The sequence below is a fragment of the Sapajus apella genome, unplaced genomic scaffold (genome assembly GCF_009761245.1).
Source record: "Sapajus apella isolate SASKATOON/1434 unplaced genomic scaffold, GSC_monkey_1.0 scaffold3, whole genome shotgun sequence".
NCBI lineage: Eukaryota > Metazoa > Chordata > Mammalia > Primates > Cebidae > Sapajus > Sapajus apella.
In genome coordinates, this window is record NW_022436943.1 from 27333409 (window position 1) to 27342827 (window position 9419).

A 9419-nucleotide genomic window follows, 5' to 3' on the forward strand; every position below is an offset into this window, starting at 1 on the left:
AAAAAAAAAAAAAAAAAAAAAAAAAAAAAAAAAACCTTTATCAGAGTAGTATCAGTGGACTGGAAGAAATGGGAAGTTGTACAGGGTTGAGTGAGGAGCAGTTGAAGTCAGTGAATGTTGACCTCTCTTTAAGTGGATGATACTGGACTGGGGCCTAAGCCAACGTCATTTACACCATGAAGCAACTCAACAACATTTATGTGCCCACATGATTAGTATTTATGTACTCAAATTTAAGGAATAATGCTAGCTTTACATGAATATAATAGAGCCTTGAAAACTATACTACAGGGCGGGCGTGGTGGCTCATGCCTGTAATCCCAGCACTTTGGGAGGCCAAGGTGGGTGGCTCACTAGAGGTCAGGAGTTCGAGACCAGCCTGGCCAACATGGTGAAACCCCATCTTTAAAAAAAAAAAAAAAAAAATTATGGCTTCTAACTTCTAAGCTGTCCTTGCTAAAAGAAAAAATACATAAATAATGTAAAAAAAAAGAAAAGAAAACTATACTACATATAGACAATGAAGTGTAACTTTAATGGAATGATAGCTATCTAATGAGAATGATGTAATTTGGGGTTTGGGGTTTTGATTATTTCGCCAAGTCAGGTTACTCATACACTAATATGCAGGTAGTACCAGCAAAAATACTATCATTAAATGGAGCCCTAAGTTAAAATGATATAGTAATGTTCCTACTTAGATCACCTTGGTCCATTGATTCAAACTCATATGCTGTTGTACCAATAGATATGAAAGATTGAGTGAATTAGATGATTGATAAGGGTAAGTCATACTGTTCTTTTAACTGGATAGAAAAAAATAATAGGTAAGGCTGGGCATGGTGGGTCATGCCTGTAGTCCCAGCACTTTGGAAGGCTGAGGTGAGAGGATCCCTTGAGCCTAATAGTTCAAGACTAGCCTGGGCAACATGGTGAAATGTTGTTTGTATAAAACATACAAAAATTAGCCAAGTATGGTGGTATGCACGTGTAGTCCTGACTCCTTAGGAGGCTGAGGCAGGAGAATCACTTGAGGAGTCCAGGAGGTTGAGGCTGTAGTGAGCTGGGATAGTGCCACTGCACTCCAGCCTGAGTGACAGAGCAAGACCCTGTCTCAAAAAAAAAAAAAAGCAAAAACAAAACAACAACAACAAAAAAAAAAAACAGCTGGGCATGGTGGTGGGCATCTGTAATCCCAGCTACTCAGGAGGCGGAGGCAGGAGAATCACTTAAATCCAGGAGTCAGAGGTTGCAGTGAGCTGAGTTTAGACTATATACTGTTCTTTTAACAGAATAGATATAAAAAGCCTAACAGATACTCCTTTATTTGCTGCGTATTTATTTGCTGTATTAAAATCCTGGCCGGGGGAGGTGGCTCACACCTGTAATCCCAGTACTTTGGGAAGCCAAGGAGGGCAGATCACTTGAGGTCAGGAGTTCGAGAGCAGCCTGGCCAACATTGTGAAACCTTATCTCTACTAAAAACACACACACACAAAAAGTCAAAAATTAGCTGCAGTCCCAGCTACTCAGGAGGCTGAGGTATGAGAATCACTTGAAACCCAGAGGCAGAGGTTGCAGTGAGCCAAGATTGTGCCACTGCACTCCAGCCTGGGCAACACAGTGAGACTCTGTCTCAAAACACATACATACACAAGTTCTTGGAGTAATTTTTTTTTTCTTTTAAAAAATTTTTTGGAGGCAGAGTCTTGTACCTCAGCCTCCCGAGTACCTGGGATTCGAGGCGTGTGCCAACATGCCTGGTTAATTTTTGTATTTTTATATTTTTATAGAGATGGGGTTTCACCATGTTGACCAGGCTGGTCTTGAACTCCTGACCTCAAGTGATGCACCCACCTTGGACTCCCAAAGTTCTGGGATTATAGGTGTGAGGCACTCCTCCAGCCTGGCGTTGTAATTTCTTTCTTTCTTTTTTTTTTTAATTTTTATTTAATTTTTTTTCTTTTCTTTTATACGGCCTTGTTGCATGTAATATACAGCAAAATGGAGTTGTAATTTCTTTACCTGGGTTGGCTTTCACCTCAGATGAGAAATCATTTTATTTATTGTCATGTTTAATTCTTTTCACAAAATGTAGCAATAGGTCAATAGTGTTCTATGCCATTTCAGTCTAGAAGTGCCCTGCATCCTAGCACTGGCTCTTATTTGTCACCTATATCTTTGTCCACAGGATAATTTAACCTATGGAATGGTGTGCATGACAAACAAAGGGTGATAGAGTCTAGATTAAAATCCACATGTAAGGGAAAAGAAAAACATTTTTCCTATTTTCATTTCAGTGGCCCTGTATGCCAGTAGATGAGGGTCAGCATTTTCCCTCTTCTGAGTGACTTGGGAGATTTCTGCAATAACCAAGTCATAAGCATACACTGATGGCTTTTATTACTTCCAGAAACAACAAATTACTCACTGTTGATTTAAGAGGACAGCTTTAGAAACCTCTGTAAGAGGCCAAAGCAAGAATCCAGTTTTACAGGTTAAATGTAACTTAGGTGATGTGTAGGATAAATTTATGATTTTTCTCTACTTTCACACCACAACAACAATCAACAACACAAGAAGAATTCTGTGACCAAATGTGGGTTTGTTTTATTTTGTTTTTTGTTTTTTTCCCCATGCACCAAGCAGCAGACACCAGCTAGGTGTTCTCATTCAGTTCTGACGCTGTCTACCCAATGGTACTGTCAGAACCCATAGGTTGAGGGCTCAGTCCTCAAGACTGCCCACCCCCAACTCCAGTCATTAAGTCCAGGCCTCCAGAACTTCTGACCTCCAGGCTTCAAGTTGGGGTTCCCATGACCTCCTCTTTGAGTTCAATTAATTTGCTGGTGTGGCTCAGAGAACTCTGGGAAACACATACCTATGTTTATTGATTTGTTATAAAGGATGCCAATGAAGAGACACATAGGGCAAGATGTGGGGCAAGGGACGTGTAACTTCCATGCCTGCCCTGGGCCGGCCACTCTCCAGGAACCTCCATGTGTTCAGCTATCTGGAAGTTCTCTGAACTCAGTTCTCTTGGGTGTCTGTGGAGGCTTCTTGACATCAGCATTCCTTCCCCCAGGGTATAGGACAAACCCTTTCTGAGTAAGCTCTTAAAATCCACAATCAGAAAGATAGAATATTAAAGTCCTGCCTTAGGGCAGGTGAAAGGAGTGCAGGATAAGGTCAGAGGCCTGTTCTTGAGGCTTAACACACCTCACATTATAACAAAAGATTATAACAAGGGCTATAGGAGTTATGAGCCAGGAATTACGGATAAAAACCAATGTATATAGCATAACACCACAGATGATTAGAATAAACAATGGACAGATCCATGAGCTTGCTTTAGAAGTGAGTAAATCCTTGTGACATTAATTTCATTTTCACTTGCATTTTCTGATGCAAGTATATTGTTTATTGGATAATATATTGTAAGATAGGTTTGTATCTCTCTATCTCAAAATAGCTACCTGGCCGCCAGCCTAAAATTTTGGTTAACAGCTTAGAAAATGGGAGCTCTGAAGTTGAGTCTTATTGGGTTTGAATTGTGGTTTACTCTATATTCTTTAATAATGTAGCCGGGATGTTGTCACATGAGCTAATTCTGCTTCCTAAATAAGTGTTGATAATGGTAAGTGCAGGCTGCATTTTATTGAATGAGACTTTTAAGATTACTTTGTCATTTAATTTGATGTTTTGCAAGTTTGCTTGTTAACCTTTTTATCAATCTAAATTTGCCTTCTTTGTAACTGGAGGGAGAAAAATCCATGCAATAAAGACAATAAAAAGATTAGTTCTTTATCAAAATAGGGAGAAGAAACATAAATAACTTTCTTTCACAAAAATAATCTTTTTGTATAGGACTCAAAAAGATTATCAGGCCAGCAGTGGCTCACATCTGTAACCCTAGCACTGAGAATTCAAGACCAGCCTGGCCAATATTGTGAAACTCCATCTTTACCAAAAAATAAAAATAAAAAATAGCTGGACATGGTGGCATTTGCCTGTAATCCCAGCTACTTGGGAGGTTGAGGCACGATAATTGTTTGAACCCAGAAGGTGGAAGTTGCAGTGAACTGAGATGGTGCTAATGTACTCCAGCCTGGTAGTTGAAAAAGAAAGACCTTGTCTCAAAAAAAAAGATTATCCAGTCACCTATAGTATAACAGCAGTTTAAGACCTCAGTCAGTCCTAGCTCTACGTGGCTAAGTGACTTAACTGTAAACCACCTCCATTTCTTTCAGCAAATGTATTTTCTATTCCTCTGGAAGTACTTTCCCCCTGCTGTACCCTGAGTTCTGTTGTGAGCTGTCATCATAACCTGGGCCAGCCAGACTAAGTAATTGGTATAAAGGCTGACAACTTCTTTCTTATCTTGCCCAATCTTGGGAGTCAGTGCAGCTCAATAATGATTGGCACATGTTTGATTCAAACCATTCTTTCCCTGGGATTTTTCTATTAATACATGGTTGAAGGAAGGAGGACTTGAAGAGGGACTCACTTCTTCTCTGGCTCAACTTATGACAATATGAGTCAGGAGCTGCCAGTAACTAGGATCCCAGAAGAGACTGATGTGAGAAGATGAACCCACCACTTGTCATCATAAGGGGTGGGTCAGCATTCCAGTTGTCCCATTTTTCTTGCTCTTCCGTTATCCACACAAATAAATTTTTCTTTTTTATCTAAGGTAAATCTAGCTAGCTTTCTTTCTTTTTTTTTTTTTTTTTTTTTTTTTGAGAAGGAGATTTGCTCGTGTTACCCAGGCTGGAGTGCAATGGCGGAATGCCGGCCCACCGCAACCTCCGCCTCCTGGGCTCAGGCAATTCTCCTGCCTCAGCCTCCTGAGTAGCTGGGATTACAGGCACGTGCCACCATGCCCAGCTAATTTTTTGTATTTTTAGTAGAGATGGGGTTTCACCATGTTGACCAGGATGGTCTCGATCTTCTGACCTCATGATCCACCCGCCTCAGCCTCCCAAAGTGCTGGGATTACAGGCTTGAGCCACCGTGCCCGGCCAATCTAGCTAGCTTTCTGTCACTTGCAACCAAAAGTCCAGGTCTATACAAAAGAAACAAAAAGATATTTAGGTTCAAAAAATCAGTTGCTCAAGTACAAGACACAAGAAGCTTGATTGTTGACAGTTTACGTACTACCTAGAAATATTAGTTAACCACAAGCCTGCCATGAACCAATGAAGGCACAGAATTGCTTAAAACAAAACAAAACTTGAATCCAATTTGGATTGCAATAGTAAAAGTATAGGTCAGCAGGGAGGTATCCGTTTCATTTACTATGTTTGGTCACATCCTTGCTGTAGCTTTTTTGTTTTCGGGAAAAGTTGTGTTGTTGTAAAGTTCTAGATAGCACATTGTATAGGAGAATGAAAACTAGATGGTTTGGAGGAGGATAGCCATAAAGGTGAGGAGATTTAGGGGAAAAAATGCATTGTTAGTAATGATAAAAGTTCTAGAGAAAGATTGGTGAAAAATCACAAGGGAAATGAAAAAAACTAAAAGCAAAAGCTACCATCTTTAAACACCAAGTACCAGGCACTGTGCTCATGCACGTTATATTGTTATCTAACCCTCAGTAAACTGCTCATGCAGATAGGTCTTACTATGCCCATTTTACAGATGAGAAAACAGAAGTACTGTGAGGTTATGTAATTTGCTCAAGGTCACTTGGCTAGACAGAGAGGGTCCACATTCCTATCCAAACATGTCTAATGCCAAAAGCCAAGCCTTTTAGCTATACCACCTCTTTGGATAACTTTCACTGAAGAATATATCAAGCTCTGACAGGTACAAGAAATAAATTAGCATCAGTGCAGATAGAGCTAGGAGGACCAGTGGTTCCCTCAGCCAGACAGGCTTTCTTGTCTCTCCCTCCGAGTTTCTGTGAGGTTTGGTTGGTGCCTTTCTAATGCCCTTTGAATTTCTTTCTTCTTTCTTTCTTTTTTTTTTTTTTTTGTTTTTTCCAGTCTAAAACATCCTGTTACAGCATGCCCTTTGAATTTCTTGTCTGATGTTGTTATACTATTTTTCTTTTTTCTTCTTTTCTTAAAAAAATAAATAAAGATGGGGTTTCACCATGATGGCCAGGCTAGTCTTGAACTCCTGACCTCAGGTGATTCATCCACCTCAGCCTCCCAAAGTGCTAGGATTACAGGCGTGAGCCACCGTGCCCTGCCTATTTTTCTTTTTTTTTTTTTTTTTTTTTTTCTTTTCTTTCCCTCTTTTTTTTTTTTTTTTTTTTTTTTTTTTTTTTTTTTTGAGACAGGGTCTTGCTGGAGTGCAGGGTCTCACTGGAGTGCAGTGGCTATTCACAGGCACAATCCCACTACTGATCATGGGAGTTTTGACATGCTCCTTTTCTGACCTGGGCCGGTTCACCCCTCCTTAGGCAAACTGGTCATCCCCCGATCCTGGGAGGTCACCGTATTGATGCTGAACTTAGTGCAGACACCTGATTGGCGTAGCGCACTACAGCCCAGAACTCCTGCGCTCAAGTGATCCTCCCACCTCAGCCTCCTGAGTATCTGGACTATAGGTACTCGCCACCACACCCAGCTGTTATATTATTGTCTGAACTCTGTGAACAAGGTATTAAGTATTTTTAGGGCAAAAACTTTGGATTTTTTTTTTAAAGATGGGTTTTCACCATGATGGCCAGGCTGGTCTTGAACTCCTGACCTCAGGTGATCCACCCACCTCAGCCTCCCAAAGTGCTAGAATTACAGGCGTGAGCCACCGCGCCTGGCTTGGATTTTTTTTTTTTTTTTTTTTTTAATCTCACAGAACACTCAATACAGTGCCTTGTACACAGACTTCTAGTGACTTCCTGACCATGAGGTAACTAACTGACAATGGAATGGGATGTCTCATGGAGCAGAAAGATATTATGTCACTAGATTTGTTCAGAGATACAGAGGGAATGTCTACATTGAATGTTGGAACAGAGGAACTCCTTAAACACTTTACTTCCTTAACCCCAGTATTCATTACATATTACATTTTTCAAAATGTAATAAGCTTTAATTTTAAATATGATGATTGCATATTCACATATAAAGAAGTTATATTTCTTTATAATGCCTTGCTTATCTATACTAAAATTAGGATACTTTTTAATCAGTGTTGGCCATTTTATTGATTTCTCTTCCTCCCCTGTAGGAGGAGGCTGTAGGAAATCAGCAGCCTACAATAGAAAAAAAAAAAATGCCTATGGCTGGGTGCAGTGGTTCATACCTGTAATCCCAGCACATTGGGAGGCCAAGGCAGGTGGATCACTTGAGGCCAGTTCAAGACCAGCCTGGCCAACATGTGGAAACCCTTCTCTACTTAAAAAATACAAAAATTGCCAGGTGCAGTGGTTCACACCTGTAATCCCAGCATTTTGGGAGGCTGAAGTGGGCAGATTACCTGAGATCAGATGTTGAAGACCAGCCTGGCCAACATGATGAAACCCCATCTCTATAAAATACAGAAAAATTAGCTGAGCGTGGTGGTGTGTGCCTATAGTCCCAGCTACTCAGGAGGCTGAGGCAAGAGAATGACTTGAAACTGGGAGGCGGAGGTTGCAGTGAGCCAAGATCGTGCCACTGCACTCCAGCCTGGACAGTAGAGGGAGACTCTGTTGTCTCTCAAAAAGAAAGAAAAGAAAAGAAGAAAATGCTTATATTGTCTGGACACGAAGGCTCACACCTCTAAACCCAGCACTTTGGGAGGCCAAGGCAGATGGATAGCTTGAGCTCAGTAGTTCAAGACCAGCCTGGGCAACAGGACGAAACCCTGTCTCTATCAAAAATACAGAAATTAGCCGGGAGTGGTGGGGTATGCCTGTGGTCCCAGCTACTTGGGAGGCTGAGGTAGAAGGATCCCTTGAGCCCAGGAGGTCAAGGTTGTAGTGAGCTATAATCGTTCCACTGCACTCTAGCGTGGGCAACATAGTGAGACCTTGTCTCAAAAAAAAAGGAAGGGGGGTGCTGGGCATGGTGGCACACACCTGTAATCTCAGCTACTGGGGAGGCTGAGGCAGGAGAATCACTTGAACCAAGGAAGGGGAGGTTGCAATGAGCTGAGATCACGCCACTGTACTCTGTCTTGGGTGACAGAGCTGTTTTTTTGAGACTCTGTCTCAAAACAAACAAACAAAACATGTCTAATTTGAGAGAAATTTATATAATTTTAAGTTTTTAGTCAGGAAAGTGAAAATGAACTGTCAAAAATGGGATGTTTTATATTTATTTTTGTTCCTAGTTACTAAGACAAGAGTGCTATTCAAAGAAAGTGAATGAATAGAAAATGGGAGACACTGTAATAGTATAACATCAAGAATGCTTAAAAAAACAGTCTCAGAATTGTTCTTTGTCCACAAAACAATGGTGCTTAACAATATATTGGTTCCTAAATCAAATTTCCAGCTGCCAGCAGCCACCCTTGAGTGGGAGGTGATTTACTGCGAGCAAGTCAGTTGCAGCATGCCTCCTGCTTCCCAGGCACCGAAACCACTGGCAGCAGAGCTACAGGTCTGTTGAGCACTTGGATCCAACATCCTACTGCTCATAGTGCCATAAAATCATGAACTAAACCTTTTAATTGTTACAGAACAATGGTTGGAAAAGCAAAATCGATGTTCTTCCAGATGGTATGAGCTGACATTACTTGGGATCTCCACTGCTGCTTGCTCCTGCCTTCTGGTTGCTTAGATCTTGGGGAGCCTCGTTAGATGGGTCAAAGCCTGTGTAATCTGACAGCCTCAGTGAGCAAGCCAGATTTGCAGGGGAGATTATGGGACAACATATTCTATAGCGATGGCCTTACTATTAGGAGAGAAGCTGTTGGGAAACCTACTTCATGTTCTGTCATTTTTGCCATTTTGGAAAACTGCCAAACCTGCTTATTTGAAGTTCATTCAGATTCTTCTTTATTTCAAGCTTCCAGAATACCAAATCAAAATATGAGGAAATCAGGAAGGTACTAGAATGTGTGGCAAATATGGGGGCCTTCAAAGCTCACAAAATAAATAAAATTAACAATAAAAAATACAACTAGAATTTCAGCTTTATCATAATGGCCATGAAAATAGGAGAATAGCCTGTGTGTTTTTCCTAGATGCATTCTAAATTGTACTGTTAAAGAAATTTCTGAACTATTACATATAAGTTTTTAGTTGGTCATTGGGCTCATAAAAATATTTTTAGAAAACAGATGAAACGGCCAGGCATGGTGGCTCATGCATGTAATTCCAGCATTTTGGGAGACCAAGACAGGTGGATCACATGAGGTCAGGAATTTGAGACCAGCCTGGCCAACATGGTGAAACCCCATCTCTACTAAAAATATAAAAATTAGCCAGGTGTGGTGGCAGGTGCTTGTAATCCCAGCTACTCAGTAGGCTGATGCAGGAGAAT